The 17386-nt window shown below is 40.7% G+C and overlaps 1 protein-coding gene across 1 annotated transcript in view; it reads left to right on the top strand.

The window, feature by feature from the left end:
* Positions 1-17386, top strand: part of LOC133622445 (prostaglandin F2 receptor negative regulator-like) — a 179807-nt gene that overhangs the window by 80792 nt on the left and 81629 nt on the right. The gene's annotated exons all lie outside the window — the stretch shown is intronic.

Raw genomic sequence — 17386 nt, 5'->3', positions numbered from 1 at the left:
TTGGGAAAGGTGGCAATAAATACTGATAAAGTTGAGGAATGCTCATCAAACACTTATTTGGAACATCTCACAGGTGAACAGGCAAATTGGGAACAGGTTGGTGCCATGATTGGGTATAAAAACAGCTTCCCAAAAAATGCTCAGTCTTTCACAAGAAAGGATGGGGCAAGGTACACCCCTTTGTCCACAACTGCGTGAGCAAATTGTTGAACAGTTTAAGAAAAACCTTTCTCAACCAGCTATTGCAAGGAATTTAGGGATTTCACCATCTACGGTCCGTAATATCACCAAAGGGTTCAGAGAATCTGGAGAAATCACTGCACGTAAGCAGCTAAGCCCGTGACCTTCGATCCCTCGGGCTGTACTGCATCAACAAGCAACATCAGTGTGTAAAGGATATCACCACATGGGCTCAGGAACACTTCAGAAACCCACTGTCAGTAACTACAGTTGGTCGCTACATCTGTAAGTGCAAGGTAAAACTCTCCTATGCAAGGCGAAAACCGTTTATCAACAACACCCAGAAACGCCGTCGGCTTCGCTGGGCCTGAGCTCATCTAAGATGGACTGATACAAAGTGGAAAAGTGTTCTGTGGTCTGACGAGTCCACATTTCAAATTGTTTTTGGAAACTGTGGACATCGTGTCCTCCGGGCTAAAGAGGAAAAGAACTATCCGGATTGTTATAGGCGCAAAGTGGAAAGCATCTGTGATGGTATGGGGGTGTATTTGTGCCCACGACATGGGTAACTTACACATCTGTGAAGGCGCCATTAATGCTGAAAGGTACATACAGGTTTTGGAGCAACATATGTTGCCATCCAAGCAACGTTGCCATGGACGCCCCTGCTTATTTCAGCAAGACAATGCCAAGCCACGTGTTACATCAACGTGGCTTCATAGTAAAAGAGTGCGGGTACTAGACTGGCCTGCCTTTAGTCCAGACCTGTCTCCCATTGAAAATGTGTGGCGCATTATCAAGCCTAAAATACCACAACGGAGACCCCCGGACTGTTGAACAACTTAAGCTGTACATCAAGCAAGAATGGGAAATAATTCCACCTGAGAAGCTTAAAAAATGTGTCTCCTCAGTTCCCAAACGTTTACTGAGTGTTGTTAAAAGGAAAGGCCATGTAACACAGTGGTGAACATGCCCTTTCCCAACTACTTTGGCACGTGTTGCAGCCATGAAATTCTAAGTTAATTATTATTTGCAAAAAAAAAAAAAAAAAAAGTTTGAACATCAAATATGCTGTCTTTGTAGTGCATTCAATTGAATATGGGTTGAAAAGGATTTGCAAATCATTTTATTCCGTTTATATTTACATCCAACACAATTTCTCAACTCATATGGAAACGGGGTTTGTATTTGGCCACCCGGCCAAATGAACAGAATCAGGTGTCCTAATCACATGGCCCGGCCACAGGTGTGTAAAATCAAGCACTTAGGCATGGACACTGTTTCTACAAACATTTGTGAAAGAATGGGCCGCTCTCAGGAGCTCAATGACTTCCAGCATGGAACTGTCATAGGATGCCACCTGTGCAACAAATCCAGCCGTGAAATGTCCTCGCTCCTAAATATTCCAAAGTCAACTGTCGGCTTTATTATAAGAAAATGGAAGAGTGTGGGAACAACAGCAACTCAGCCACCAAGTGGTAGGCCACGTAAACTTGACAGAGAGGGGTCAGCGGATGCTAAAGCGCATAGTGCAAAGAGGTCGCCGACTTATTGCACAGTTAGTTGCTACAGAGCTCCGAAATTCATGTGACCTTCCAATTAGCCCACGTACAGTACGCAGAGAGCGTCATGGAATGGGTTTCCATGGCCGTGCAGCTGCATCTAAGCCATACATCGCCAAGTCCAATGCAAAGCGTGGGATGCAGTGGTGTAAAGCACGTCGCCACTGGACTCTAGAGCAGTGGAGACGCCTTCTCCGGAGTGATGAATCACTCGTTTCCATCTGGCAATCTGATGGACGAGTCTGGGTTTGGAGGTTGCCAGGAGAACGCTACATTTGTGTCGGGTTTGAAATTTGGTGGAGGAGGAATTATGGTGTGGGGTTGTTTTTCAGGAGTTGGGCGTGGCTCCTTAGTTCCAGTGAAAGGAACTTTGAATGCTCCAGGACACCAAAATATTTTGGACAATTCCATGATCCCAACCTTGTGGGAACAGTTTGTAGCGGGCCCCTTCCTCTTCCAACATGACTGTGCACCAGTGCACAAAGCAAGGTCCATAAAGACATGGATGACAAAGTCTGGTGTGGATGAACTTGACTGGCCTGCACAGAATCCTGACCTGAACCCGATAGAACACCTTTGGGATGAATTAGAACGGGGACTGAGAGCCAGGCCTTCTCGACCAATATCAGTGTGTGACCTCACCAATGCGCTTTTGGAAGACTGGTGGAAAATTCCTATAAACACACTCCGCAACCTTGTGGACAGCCTTCCCAGAAGAGTTGAAGCTGTTATAGCTGCAAAAGGTGGACCGACATACCGTATTTCCTTGAATTCAGCGCCCGGGCGGTAATTAATTTAAAACCTCTTCTCACTCCGGCGCTTACCAAAGGCGTGCGGTAAATTTAGGCATGCGCTTATAAATTTGAGTGTGATGTAAGAATAGCATCATGACATCGCTTAATGCCGCAATAAAATTTAAAGCACAATGGATCATCCCGGGAGTTCTTTTTGTTTGGGTTTGAAAAGGCAATTAAAATAACATTATTACCGCCTGTTAGCAGGTTTTCTTAGCTCATGATTTGTTTCTGAAATGTTACTCGTACAACTGCATCAAAATGACTCCTATTTAACACACGCAGTTATATTAATAAAACATTTTTTCAAAATAAAGCGCTTTGAAAAACGCAACTCCAACAACAAAAAGTCAGCTCTCCACCACTACAAACTAACGCAATATTAATAATAAGAATTGCAATTATATAAAACGTAGTAGGTACGTGACTTACCCGGCGGTAATTCTAGTCATACGCTAATTATTTTGCGAAACGAGTTTGACCCAGCGGTAATTCTAGGCATGTGCTAATTATTTTGCGAAACGAGTTTGACCCGGCGGTAAATCGAGGCATGCGCATTCTATATACCCGGCGGCAATTCAAGGAAATACAGTAATATTGAACCCTATGGTTTAGGAATGGGATGGCACTTCAAGTTCATATGTGAGTCAAGGCAGGTGGCCAAATACTTTTGGCAATATAGTGTATTTGTTAACTGGCGGCCAGAGGTTCAAATACGGCACGGGAATGACACCGAAGCGGCTCGTGGGTTCAGTTAGAAAACTTGGACGAGACTAAATTCTTTACAGAACAGATTCCTAATACACTGTCATATAGGCTTGTTTTTGGTACTAGATCCTTAAAAAAACAGTGGACCCCTGTTGTTGTATCTGGAGAGCTATTTTCCCCCCAAAATAGACAAAAATCTATTTTTGTCTCGCAGAGAATGCTGGTTCTCAGGAATATTAGAAACAGGAAAAATAGTAATAGAAGAAGTCCAAACCTCCCGGTCCTTAGCTTTTTGGAAATGTGGCCTCCAAAACAATTTAGTTACCGTATTTTTCGGAGTATAAGTCGCACCGGCCGAAAATGCATAATAAAGAAGGAAAAAAACATATAAGTCGCACTGGAGTATAAGTCGCAGTTATTGGGGAAATTTATTTGATAAAACCCAACACCAAGAATAGACATTTGAAAGGCAATTTAAAATAAATAAAGAATAGTGAACAACAGGCTGAATAAGTGTACGTTATATGAGGCATAAATAACCAACTGAGAACGTGCCTGGTATGTTAACGTAACATATTATGGTAAGAGTCATTCAAATAACTATAACATATAGAACATGCTATACGTTTACCAAACAATCTGTCACTCCTAATCGCTAAATCCCATGAAATCTTATACGTCTAGTCTCTTACGTGAATGAGCTAAATAATATTATTTGATCTTTTACGGTAATGTGTTAATAATTTCACACATAAGTCGCTCCTGAGTATAAGTCGCACCCCCGGCCAAACTATGAAAAAAACTGCGACTTATAGTCCGAAAAATACGGTAAATCATTTTCTGGGAAAGTTTCCATGTCGTCATGCTCTATCAAAATTGTTGCCTTGTTTAAGGAAGTTCATAAAGTATGAGACAGGGCTAAATTTTAATTTTAAAATCCCAAAGAGGGACTTATTTGAGTAATTGCACAACGCAACAGAGCATATTTTGGAACAAACATGACTTCCATGCTAGATAACTGAAACTTTTGGGAATGATTGTAAACAGAATGAAATGTATCTCCACTGAGATTTTTGCACTGTAGAATATTCAGTTTGTGTAATGTATTTGACGTGATTATTCTGGCTCTAAATACAAGAAAATCATACTGACTTTGACTCACCATGAAGAGGGGCCTACGTGACCTAGCAGGTGTGTTTCTGTGGTCTCTTTTCAGAGAGGAAGCCAGCGGTTGTTGTTTTTCCAGCAAAGAGTCAAAAGCAAGAACGATTTTTTTGATGCTCTGCTGAAAGAATCTTGCTGCCAAGATAGATTATGGGCCTGATTTACTGAAGGTTTGCGTGTATTGAAACACCTGCAAACTTGATAGCACACGCGGAAGCTGATCCACTTATCTTGTGTGCAGAGGATTGCATCTCATAACATAGCGTGTCAGTATTCATGACTATGCAGAATATATGCTGATCATCAGAACGGCCACAATACTGGGAGGGGGAAATGCAAATTCAATCATTTTGCACACGCAGTGTGATTTATCAAGGCTGAAACTGTTCTGCGGCCGCTGACAGTTGCGCAGAAATGGCTGCGATAAAGAGGCGATTCCACTGCAGGTGCATTTATGTATGCTTGTCAAAATATTATATACGGACAGTCAAAATTAAAATTGTTAGACATATTGTCTATCCAAAAATTAATTTTCTAGGTTTATAGCTACTAGATTAATTTTAAGAGGCTGATTAAAACATATTCAACTGATGCATTTTGGTGTCTGCTGTCTTTTTAATGCTGTTTGTTTTTTCATTTAGGAAATATAATATATCTCCTATATGTAAAAACTAGAGCTGTCCGATAATGGCTTTTTTGCCGATATCCGATATTCCGATATTGTCCAACTCTTAATTACCGATTCCGATATCAACTCATACCGATATATACCCATACCAAAGACTATAAAAATGGGACCCATTACCTCCCTGCTTGGCACTCAGCATCAAGGGTTGGAATTGGGGGTTAAATCACCAAAAATGATTCCCGGGCGCGGCCACCGCTGCTGCCCACTGCTCCCCTCACCTCCCAGGGGGTGATCAAGGGTGATGGGTCAAATGCAGAGAATAATTTCGCCACACCTAGTGTGTGTGTGACAATCATTGGTACTTTAACTTTAACTTTAACTTTATATATACAGTCGTGAAATTAACACATTATTATGCCTAATTTTGTTGTGATGCCCCGCTGGATGCATTAAACAATGTAACAAGGTTTTCCAAAATAAATCAACTCAAGTTATGGAAAAAAATGCCAACATGGCACTGCCATATTTATTATTGAAGTCACAAAGTGCATTTTTTTTTTTTAACATGCCTCAAAACAGCAGCTTGGAATTTGGGACATGCTCTCCCTGAGAGAGCATGAGGAGGTTGAGGTGGGCGGGGTTGGGGGGGTAGGGAGTTGCGGGGGGGTGTATATTGTAGCGTCCCGGAAGAGTTAGTGCTGCAAGGGGTTCTGGGTATTTGTTCTGTTGTGTTTATGTTGTGTTACGGTGCGGATGTTCTCCCGAAATGTGTTTGTCATTCTTGTTTGGTGTGGGTTTACAGTGTGGCGCATATTTGTAACAGTGTTAAAGTTGTTTATACGGCCACCCTCAGTGTGACCTGTATGGCTGTTGACCAAGTATGCTTTGCTTTCACTCGTGTGTGTGAAAAGCCGTAGATATTATGTGACTGGGCCGGCACGCAAAGGCTGTGCCTTTAAGGTTTATTGGCGCTCTGTACTTCTCCCTACGTCCGTGTACACAGCGGCGTTTTAAAAAGTCATAAATTTTACTTTTTGAAACCGATACCGATAATTTCCGATATTACATTTTAAAGCATTTATCGGCAATAATATCGGCAGTCCGATATTATCGGACATCCCTAATTGTTAGACATATTGTCTATACAAAAATAAATGTTCTATTTTTATAGCTACTAGATGACTTTAAGAGGCTGATTAAACATATTCAACTGATGCATTTTGGTGTCTGCTGTCTTTTTAATGCTGTTTGTTTTTTCATTTAGGAAATATAATATATCTCCTACATGTAAAAAACGTCTTACAACATGCATCTTTTTGCGTTTGGATCATAAATGTTGTTCACCGCCTCCCTGCAGAGCATACTGTCAGGTCATCATAGAAGTGTGTAAACGGGGCCTAAATCACCAAAATGATTCCAGAGCGCGGCCACCGCTGCTGCTCACTGCTCCCCTCACCTCCCAGGGGATGAACATGGGTCAAATGCAGAGGATAATTTCACCACACCTAGTGTGTGTGTGAGTGACTATCGTTGGGCCTTTAGCGTTTTAACTTTGTAAACAAAATCCCAGACACAGTAGACTCCAGAGAGTTAGAAATCAAATAACTTATTTGCAACTACTGTATTTACATTTCAAATAACGTAAAACGTCTACCGTATTTTCCGCACTATAAGGCGCACCTAAAAACCTCCAATTTTCTCAAAAGCTGACAGTGCGCCTTATATATGGACCAATATATACTACGGGACGTAACCCCAGCCTCTACTGTAGCGTCTATTCCAGGGGTCAGGAACCTTTTTGGCTGAGAGAGCCATGAAAGCCAAATATTTTAAAAATATTTCCGTGAGAGCCGTATAATATTTTTTAACAATGAATACAACTAAATGCGTGCATTTTTAAGTAAGACCAACATTTTTAGAGTATAATAAGTCTCTTATCTTACCATTAATGCGACTTCTGGTGCTGCATGGTTTTGCTGATGGCTTTGTAGTCTGGTTGATACATGGTTGTTTTTAACACTGTGATTACCAGCGGAATTATTCATTAGACTTAGACTTAGACAAACTTTAATGATCCACAAGGGAAATTGTTCAACACAGTAGCTCAGTTACAATGATGGAAAGTGTAAGGATGGAAAGGACAATGCAGGTATAAATAGACTAATATAGCGATAAAACAATCTAACATATATACGAATATATACATATGTGTACAGAATAATATATATACAGATATATTATATTATGTCTATAACATATATACAATATATACCAATGACCATGTACAATATTACAGTATATACAGTATATGTGACAGCAGCAGCATAAAACAGAGTAGATCCAGCAGGAAATAGAAAATAGATATTATAAACATTATAAACAAAGAGAAGTAGCTAACATGTCAGGTGTCAGGTAATAGGCAGATGTCATCTATTGCTGTATGGCGAGGAGTGATTATACAGCATTATTTAAGTGTTAAGCAGTGTCAGCTAAGATTGATCTGAGAGCCAGATGCCAGTGACGTGCGGTGAGGTTGATGGCTGGTGGGGCACTGACTTCATCACAGTCAGATTTACAAACATATGAACCCTACAGAGTATCTTATTCACCATTTGATTGGCAGCAGTTAACAGGTTATGTTTAAAAGCTCATACCAGCATTCTTCCCTGCTTGGCACTCAGCATCAAGGGTTGGAATTGGGGGTTAAATCACCAAAAATGATTCCCGGGCGCGGCGCCGCTGCTGCCCACTGCTCCCCACTGCTCCCCTCACCTCCCAGGGGGTGAACAAGGGGATGGGTCAAATGCAGAGGACAAATTTCACCACACCTAGTGTGTGTGTGACAATCATTGGTACTTTAACTTAACTTTAACTTTACACATGCAAACTGTAGCACACAAAAAAGCACATTCAATGAAAAAACGTTATTATGGTTTTACCTTTACTTATAAATGCGCCGCTGTTGTGCTGGATTAATGAACCCCCTGACGGGAGTGTTATATCAACTAAAGCCCTCACTTCAACTTTCCACGTGCAAGATTGAATCTATTTAAAAAAGTGTAACCGAGGGTTTATAAATGTCGCCTATACTGTATGAAACTACAAAATAACAAACACGGAGGCTCCAGTTTACACGAGGACCACTTTATTTACCTTCTTTCAAAAACTTCCGCTCCACTCCAACGTGTCGTCACTTCCGCTCTTAGCGCCTTCAAAATAAGAGCTCAAGGCATATACTGTATAACAGCGCATAACAGGAACTTAACATCACAAAGAGGAAAGCACATAAAAATAGGTTACAAAAGTTATTTAGTAAGAAGCCAAAAAGTGCAAAAACAATAATGTTCGTGTTGGAGGAGTTGTGAATTAGGTACACCTGCAGTCTGCAGGTGTACCTAATGTTGTGGCCCTGCAGTAATTCACAACTCCTCCAACACGAACATTATTGTTTTTGCACTTTTTGGCTTCTTATGAAATAACTTTTTTAAATAGATTCAATCTTGCACATGGAAAGTTTAAGTGTGGGCTTTAGTTGATATAACACTCCCTTCAGGGGGTGCAAATTCTACGGCGGGGGTGCAGGAGGCGAGCCTCAGCCAGTGCGTCTTTTGCAGCCGTTTTATGATCGCTCAGCACAAGAAATACGTTACACACATACAGTTGTTGACAAAATACACTGTACATTATATACCTCAGCTAACTAAACTATGGAAATGTATAATATAGTTCATATAGCAATACGGTCTCACTGCACAGCAGGCCAGCAGTTAGCCGAGTCCGCAATCCATGGTGAGGCACAACTGAGTGACGTGCCTCAACTGGCTGCTGTTCACCGCACCGTCTCTTCTCAGTATTTGAACGGCAAATGTGAAAATTCAGCGATTTTGAATAAAAATAATCTAAAACTGGTGAAGTTAAATGGAAAATAACTTTATAGTATAATCACCGGATACATTTAACATTTTAATATACCGTATTTTCCGCACTATAAGGCGCACCTAAAAACCACACATTTTCTCAAAAGCTGACAGTGCGCCTTATAACCCGGTGCGCTTTATTACGATTCATTTTCATAAAGTTTCGATCTCGCAACTTCGGTAAACAGCCGCCATCTTTTTTCCCGGTAGAACAGGAAGCGCTTCTTCTTCTACGCAAGCAACCGCCAAGGAAAGCACCCGCCCCCATAGAACAGGAAGCGCTTCTTCTTCTACTGTAAGCCACCACCCGCCCCCGGAAGAAGAAGAAAAAACGCGCGGATATCACCGTACGTTTCATTTCCTGTTTACATCTGTAAAGACCACAAAATGGCTCCTACTAAGCGACAAGGATCCGGTTCATAAAAAGACGCAATCTCTCCATCCGCACACGGATTACTACCGTATTTCACAGCAACTGATATTCCTGTGAACCGCACTGTGGAACGGGAGCACGTACGGTGAATATTCGCACCACAGGGAATGAGAAGTCATCCTTCACTGTGGTTCTAGCTTGCCATGCTAACTTCCACCCATGGTGATATTCAAAAGGAAGACCTTGCCAAAAGAGACCTTTCCAGCCGGCGTCATCATAAAAGCTAACTCGAAGGGATGGATGGATGAAGAAAAGATGAGCGAGTGGTTAAGGGAAGTTTACGCGAAGAGGCCGGGTGGCTTTTTTCACACAGCTCCGAAGGCGAACACACCTTCACTAAGACGGGCAGACAGCGCCGGACGACATACGCCAACATTTGCCAGTGGATCGTAAATGCCTGGGCAGATATTTCGGTCACAACTGTGGTCCGAGCTTTCCGGAAGGCAGGATTCACAGAACAACAGCGACACTGACTCCGATGACTTCGACGAGACGGAACCGGCCATTTTGGATACCACGCTTGCGCAACTTTTCAATTCGGACACCGAAGACGAAGAATTCGAAGGATTTACGAATGAAGAATAACTTCAGAAGGTGAGCGCTATGTTTATTTTGTGTGTTGTGACATTAACGTTCGAGCAACATTATGTTGCTATTGCTCTACACCATTTTGAATTTTACTATGTTTGTGATTGCACATTTGCGTACATTTTGGGACAGAGTTGTTAGAACGCTGGTTTTCAATATATTATTAAAGTTTGACTGAACTATCTGACTGTTTTTTTGACATTCCCTTTAGCGCAGCGTAGGCGCGGCTTATAATCCGGGGCGGCTTATTGGTGGACAAAGTTATGAAATATGTAATTCATTGAAGGTGCGGCTAATAATCCGGTGCGCCTTATAGTGCGGAAAATACGGTATATTTTTTTCTTTTTACATTTTTTTGCTTTCCATGATGGCAGGTGAGGCCCTGCCTCACCTCCCTCTAGTGACTGCACGTCACTGCCAGATGCAGTCATCAAAAGAGCCACATCTGGCTCTAGAGCCATAGGTTCCCTAACCCTGGTCTATTCTATGCGCCTTATAATGCGGTGCGCCTTATATATGAACACCGCTTTAAAATAGGCCATTCATTGAAGGTGCGCCTTATAATCCGGTGCGCCTTTATAGTGCGGAAAATACGGTACTATGGTACAAAAAAAAAAAAAAATTGCTGATTTTGTGCATTAAATGTGTGCCAAATGTTGGACTTTTCTTGTTGAATTTGGTGCCTGCTTGTGTGGATTCACTAAATAAGGCATTCCAGCGGGTGAGTGGCACATGAATAATTGCCAGGGAAGCTTCACACTTCCTCGTCCATCAAAGTGTGTGTTTATGTGTGCACGTGTGTGTTTACGTGTGCACGTGTGTGTACGTCTCCCAACAGATGGTGACTGCACGTGGGGTGCTGTGTGTGCGCGTGTGCACTTCTATGACGTCCAAATGACATCACTCCAAATCCCGTCCATTGCCAAAAAAACACAAACGTGCACCTCTTTGGATGGAAAAAAAATACAGTCCATGCAAATTGTGTACTGTATCTCGTTATTTGCGGTAGTTATTTAGATTCGATTTCACTTCAAATTCGTAGAAAATGTGATAAAATATTGGGAACGCCTCTCAGACCAGCACCGCTCTTCAGGCAAGTGTGTGCTTTCTGAAGTGTCACAATGCAATCTGGAAGTCTGAAAGAGAGATGCAGACCTCATCTCGCACGGTGTCATTTCCTCTCTCTTCCTGCCTGGCTCCGTGGATCTAAGTTCCCAAGCACAAAGAAGCAATCATTGCGCTGTACTTGTCTGGCCACACCAGACAAAACCTGGCACTGACGGATGAAATAATGTGCCGCCAGGTTGGATAATCATTTCCCCGGAGGCAGTTCAGAAGCTAACTGTGTTATTATTAGAAGGGAGCCGCTGTTGAGGAAAATGCTGATCATCATCACAAACATAAGTGCTATTTAGACCTACACAATTTAACAGGCATGATGATGTTGATATTTCCATAGACAATAATAGTACAGTAAATGTGCACAAATATCTCAGCACTTGGCCACCCCTCAAGATCATTTTATCCCCCCCATGTAAATTAGCATTTATTTTCAGAATGTAAAATTTTTCAATAGACGGCTAATTAAAATACAACATGTGTTGAATTTTGTCTTGTATTGTAGTTAGGTTTCAATAAACTAACAAGTTTGACAATTTTACATATAAATATGATTTACAATGAAATTAAATTTAGTCCTAACTCACTCTTTATACAAGATGTTTGAGTGTTTCTGTGGGATTTTTTTGTTTGTGTGTAGTCCGAGGCAGTGATGTGCGCGGCCTCATGTATTAAGAGTTGTGTGAATTTCTTACTAAAAATAGACATTAGTGTTGTCCCGATACCAATATTTTGGTACTTTTCTGTTCTTTTCTAAATACCGTATTTTTCGGACAATAAGTCGCAGTTTTTTTCATAGTTTGGCCGGGCGTGCGACTTATACTCAGGAGCGACTTATGTGTGAAATTATTAACACATTACCGTAAAATATCAAATAATATTATTTAGCTCATTCACGTAAGAGACTAGACGTATAAGATTTCATGGGATTTAGCGATTAGGAGTGACAGATTGTTTGGTAAACGTATAGCATGTTCTATATGTTATAGTTATTTGAATGACTCTTACCATAATATGTTACGTTAACATACCAGGCACGTTCTCAGTTGATTATTTATGCGTCATATAACGTACACTTATTCAGCCTGTTTTTCCACTATTCTTTATTTATTTTAAATTGCCTTTCAAATGTCTATTCTTGGTGTTGGGTTTTATCAAATAAATTTCCCCAGAAAATGCAACTTATACTCAAGTGCGACTTATATATGTTTTTTTCCTTCTTTATTATGCATTTTCGGCCGGAGCGACTTATACTCCGAAAAATACGGTAAAGGGGACCACAAAAAATGTCATTATTGGCTTTATTTCAACAAAAAATCTTAGGGTTCATTAAACATGTTTCTTATTGCAAGATCGTCCTTAAATAAAAAAGTGAACATACTAGACAACTTGTCTTTCAGTAGTAAGTAAACAAACAGGCTCCTAATTTAGCTGCTGACATATGCAGTAACATATTGTGTCATTTATCATTCTATTATTTTGTCAACATTATTAAGGACAAGTGGTTGAAAATGAATTATTAATCTACTTGTTCATTTACTGTTAATATCTGCTTACTTTCTCTTTTAACATGTTCTATCTACACTTCTGTTAAAATGTAATAATCACTTATTCTTCTGGTGTTTGATACTTTACATTAGTTTTGGATGATACCACAAATTTGGGTATAAATCCGATACCAAGTAGTTACAGGATCATACATTGGCCATATTCAAAGTCCTCATGTGTCCAGGGACATATTTCCTGACTTTATAAACATAATATACATTTTTTTTTAAATAACTGATTTTGTGATGCTAAAAAATATAGATGTAATCATAGTAGTATCGCCTAGATATGCTCCTGTACTTGGTATCATCACAGTGACTGTAAGGTGTAGATCCACCAATGGTGTTTGTTTATATTGTAGCGTCCTGGAACAGTTGGTGCTGCAGGGAATTCTGGCAATTTGTTCTGTAGTGTTTATGTTGTGTTGCGGTGCAAATATTCTCTCAAAATGTGTTTGTCATTGTTGTTTAATGTGGTTTCACTATATGGCACATGTTTATGACAGTGTTGGCGTTGCTCATACGGCCACCTTTTGTGTGACATGTATGGCTTTTTACTAAGTATGAAGTTCATTCACTTGTGCTTAATGTGTTTAAAGTTAAGATGATCGTCTTAATGGTTAATTATCGGACATATTGCCTTGACTGTGTCAACTTTGGACCATTTTTAACACATCCAATGTCATGACTCCGGTATCTAGTGCAGCATGTATTACTGTCACTCGTCCTACAGGGATGATACTTGAAATAAATGTACTTGATTTGTCTCCATGGAGACAAGGATTGATTCAGAAGTAGTTACAACACTGCAGACTGTGGATAGACATTAGCCGTTAGCAAGCTAGCCATGTCTTAAAGCAACTCTTCCTGAGGGCTAACATGCTAGTCTGTATGACACGACGTGCCGACGACGATGGGTGGGGGACCGGTACTTTTTAGAAGCGGTATAGTACCAAATATGATTCCTTAGTATCGCGGTACTATACTAATACTGGTATACCGTACAACTAGGGCTGGGCGATATGGCCTTTTATTAATATCTCGATATTTTTAGGCCATATCACGATACACGATATATATCTCGATATTTTGCCTTAGCCTTGAATGAACACTTGATACATATAATCACAGCAGTATGATGATTCTGTGTCTACATTAAAACATTCTTCTTCATACTGCATTAATATATGCTCATTTTAAACGTTCATGCAGAGAGGGAAATCACGACTAAGTCAATTTAGCAAAAGTGTATTTATTAAACAGTTATTAAGCAGTGGCACAAACATTCATGTCATTTCCAAAACAGAAAGTGCAAGATTGTCAGAGACATTTTAAAACAAGCTATCAGTGCACTTTTGTGCATGATGTCACACAAGATATTTCAATAAGTGTCACATAAAAATGAGCTGCATATCAAATAGTATATGTCCTACGGCGTTGATGTGGAAATAGTTGCTTCGGCATTTCGTTGGTGTGGCACCAAACGGAGATGTTGACATGTAAAGACATATTCCCGCTTGAAGCCAAACCACCGTCAGACGCTGGACCCCGTGCTGTTTTTCTTGGGAATTAATTATCCCTCCATTTGTTACCAGATTCACACCTTCTCTCGTATTACCACTCAAACCACACCGTTAGCTGTTAGCATCACAGCTACCGTTACCATGTCGCTACCTCTCGCTCCGCGGGAGCGTGTGACGTTGCCCACGTGACACTATGTGACGTATGTAAGAAGGTGCGCTTGTTTTAAAGTCTCTGTGAGAAGGAGAGACAGGAAAGAGTGAGAAATGCATGCAGTTTAATTCCCCGCAGCTAAAAGCAACTGCGTGACAACGTATACTCGAATATCACGATATAGTCATTTTCTAAATCGCATAGAGACAAACCCGCGATATATCGAGTATATTGATATATCGCCCAGCCTTACGTACAACCCTAATAGACAAACGTTCAAAAAAAAAAAAAAAAAGCTACAGTATGTACACAAGTAAAAGTCGGATGTTTTTTTATTTTTTATTTAGTCTTTATTTAACCAGGTAAAATCCCATTGAGATCAAAGATCTCTTTTCCAAGGGAGACCTGGCCAAAAGGGCAGCAGCAAGGTTACATTAAAAACAGTAAACAACACATAAAACATCAAATTTACAACATTAAAACTTGCTCACATAGCACATGTGCATACAGACAGAATGTGTGCAGCAAGCTGTTGGAGATATTTTATCAGTCTGTTGTGGCCAGTGCCCTGTACTTTGCAGTGGTTTGTTGGGGGAGCAGCACCAGCAAAAGGGACTCAAAGTGAAGTGAAGTGAATTATATTTTTGTAGCGCTTTTTCTCAAGTGACTCAAAGCGCTTTACATTGTGAAACCCAATATCTAAGTTACATTTAAACCAGTGTGGGTGGCACTGGGAGCAGGTGGGTAAAGTGTCTTGCCCAAGGACACAACGGCAGTGACTAGGATGGCGGAAGCGGGGATCGAACCTGCAACCCTCAAGTTGCTGGCACGGCCGCTCTACCAACCGAGCTATACCGCCCCAAACCGGATTGACAAACTGATCCGGAAAGCTGGCCAAACTATTGGCACGCAGTTTGAGGCGTTTGTGTCAGTGAGGGACAGGAGGACAGTGGACAAACTGCTGGCCATCATGGACAATCCTGCCCACCCACTCCACCTGACAATTGAGGGACAGCGGAGTTCATACTCCAACAGGCTCCTTCAGCTTCGTTCCCACAGTGTTCGATTCAAGAACTCCTTCATTCCGCACTCCATCCAGCTGTATAATCACTCGCCATACAGCAATAGATGATATCTGTCTATTACCTGACACCTTCTATGTTAGCTGCTTCTCTTTGTTTTTAATGTCTATTTTCTATTTTCTGCTGGATTTACTCTCTATTTTATGCTGCAGCTGTCACATATACTGTAATATTGTACATGGTAATTGTTATATATTGTATATATGATATAGACATAATATAATATATCAGTATATATAATATACTGTACATATATTATGTAAATATTACGTATATATGTTATATTTTACATCGCTATATTTAGTCTATTTATACCTGCATTGTCCTTTCCATCCTTACACGTTCCATCCTTGTAACTGAGCTACTGTGTGGAACAATTTCCCTTGTGGATCATTAAATTTGGTCTAAGTCTAAGTCTAAGACAAGGTAGACTGCAATCCTTTCACAGAAGCGTTAAACTAATTTAATGTAACAAGGGTTTGAAGTTGAAGATTCCATTGTAGGTTATTCCAAGCCTTCGGTGCTGAAAACCTAAATGCTTTCTTGCCCAGTTCAGTTCTTACTTTGGGGACGACAAATTGCAGAACATTCATTGAACAAAGATTGTGACGTCCTTGTTTCTTTGTTAAAAGACAAGACAGATAAGATGGAGTGATACCCAGAATGGTTTGGTAGATTAACACATAACAATGATTGAGGCGTCGAGCACATAAAGACGTCCAGTTAATGATTGAGTATAACACAATGGTGAGTAATGGGAGCGCAGTTGGTGATGAATCTCAGTGCCCCTTGGTACACACTATCCAGCTTGTGGAGACAACCAGCAGTAGCATTCATGTACAACACATCTCCATAGTCAATAAGAGGTAAAAAGGTTGTTACCACCAATTTCTGTTTCACACAGATGTATTAAAGCTCTGTAGCAACTGAAAGTCGGCGACCTCTTTGCAATACGCACTTAAGCTTCTGCTGACCCCTCTGTCAGTTTACGTGGCCTACCACTTCTTGGCTGAGTTGCTGTTGTTCCCAAACTCTTCCATTTTCTTATAATAAAGCCGACAGTTGACTTCATGACTGGATGTGTTGCACAGGTGGCATCCTATGACAGTTCCACGCTGGAAATCACTGAGCTCCTGAGAGCGGCCCATTCTTTCACACGTTTGTAGAAACAGTCTCCATGCCTAAGTGCTTGATTTTATACACCTGTGGCCGGGTCAAGTGATTAGAACACCTGATTCTGATCATTTGGATGGGTGGCCAAATACTTTTGGCAATATAGTGTATGAAGTTTCAAGTTTTATTCACAATACCATAGAACAATTACAATAGTAGTGAATATCATTTAAGGATGGTGTTAAGTGAAAGGGTCCCCCAAATAAGCTAGAAGAAGCTTTTGGCAGGGGGTCCAGAGGACAGTATATACATGAAATGCTGAAACATGGTGGCAAGCACAAAAAAACGCTATATGATAAACACAAAATAATAGTACTAAAGCAAGCATACACATACATACATACATTCATTCAACTATGCAAAACCCAACAGTAGTCTACCCCACACGAGGCATTAGAGATCGGTGGTTAATAGGTAAGTTTTCAGTTTCTTTTTGAAGTTGGAGAATGAATACATCTTGAGGCTCTCATCAAGCCGGTTCCAAATCTTTGGTTCCCTGCATACAACACTTTGAGCGGTACAAGCCAGTAGACGATCTTTATCTGATATCAGATCTAAGTTACGGGTGTTGTGGGCATGCTGGGGATGATAGATAGGAACCAAGCTACAGAGCCTAAGATTCAGCCTGTGGATGACTTGATAGGTTAGACAAGCATTGTGATAAATATTGAACTCTGTCAGTCTTAAGAGATGATAATGTGTGAAGCATTATATGCATTGGCGAAAAAATGAATTGTGTGTCCTTGCCTCAATCTTTTTTACATGAACTCAACCGATCTGACATCTATGCCAGAGCTGGAGCGCAAGGCGAGCTCTA

Source organism: Nerophis lumbriciformis, linkage group LG23 (genome assembly GCF_033978685.3).
Source record: "Nerophis lumbriciformis linkage group LG23, RoL_Nlum_v2.1, whole genome shotgun sequence".
Classification (NCBI taxonomy): Eukaryota; Metazoa; Chordata; class Actinopteri; order Syngnathiformes; family Syngnathidae; genus Nerophis; species Nerophis lumbriciformis.
Note: the sequence above shows the minus strand (reverse complement) of the source record. Positions and strands in the feature narration are given on the sequence as shown.